Source organism: Silene latifolia, chromosome 10 (genome assembly GCF_048544455.1).
Source record: "Silene latifolia isolate original U9 population chromosome 10, ASM4854445v1, whole genome shotgun sequence".
NCBI classification, from domain to species: domain Eukaryota; kingdom Viridiplantae; phylum Streptophyta; class Magnoliopsida; order Caryophyllales; family Caryophyllaceae; genus Silene; species Silene latifolia.
In genome coordinates this window covers 18031617-18032501 of record NC_133535.1, presented here as the reverse complement: position 1 = coordinate 18032501, position 885 = coordinate 18031617, and positions in this window count along the sequence as shown.

The following is an 885-nucleotide window of genomic DNA, read 5'->3' as shown; positions in this document are numbered from 1 at the left end:
ATCGTCTTCTGGTTCTCCTTTGAACATCTCTCCTTCTCCAGTGGTGAGCTTGAAGAATCTTCCTTGATTGTTTGTCCACTTGAACGACTTTCTCTATTCTTTCTGCTGATTGGTGTTGGTTTCTGTGATAAACGTGGTAGGGTTGAAGTGGTCGTCTTGAAGTATCATGATAATGATCTCATCCTGCGCGGCTTTGACAAATCGATCTTCTCCAAATAGTAGACTAACAGCTTGTTCGTCTAAGCAAGGTGCTTGACGAGTCTTGACGGTAGGAACCGTTTCTGGAGGAATGAAGTAGCAATCGTGAAAGATCTCGATTCCGGCTAGCTTCCTTTCGAGATAGTGCCAAGGCTCGGGAAATCCGTGAAAGATATCTTGACTTCCTTCCCTAACGAAGTATCCGTTTAGGGTAGGGAGGTAGGGTCGCATTTGGATTCCCACGTTCTTACGGTTTTGAACTTGAGCGAGCATCTCGAGAACTTCCTCTTTAGTGGGTTAGTATCCTAGTCCAAGGGGTATTCTTTGTGAGTTGCCCTCTTTGTAGGGTGCAAAAGTGTTCCTTCGGATAGGATTCAAAGGCATTCCCGGGAAGTATCCCTGGGATTTGAGTATGTGGTTGACCACTAAATTAGAGTAGGGATTGAAGTATAAGGGTGCCAACTCGCTTTCTATGACGCATATGCTATGGAAGCCCCCAAGTTCATATACTGGATCCGCAAGGACTTGATTATTTGACTTCTTTTCGATTATTACCTTGATGGGTGACGAAGTGATCGTCACCACTTTACCATTTAGTGGGATTTTGATTTTCTGGTCGAGGGTGGATGTTACCGCTTTGGGAGCGTGAATCCAAGGTCTTCCAGAAGTATGTTAAAGGATGCTTCA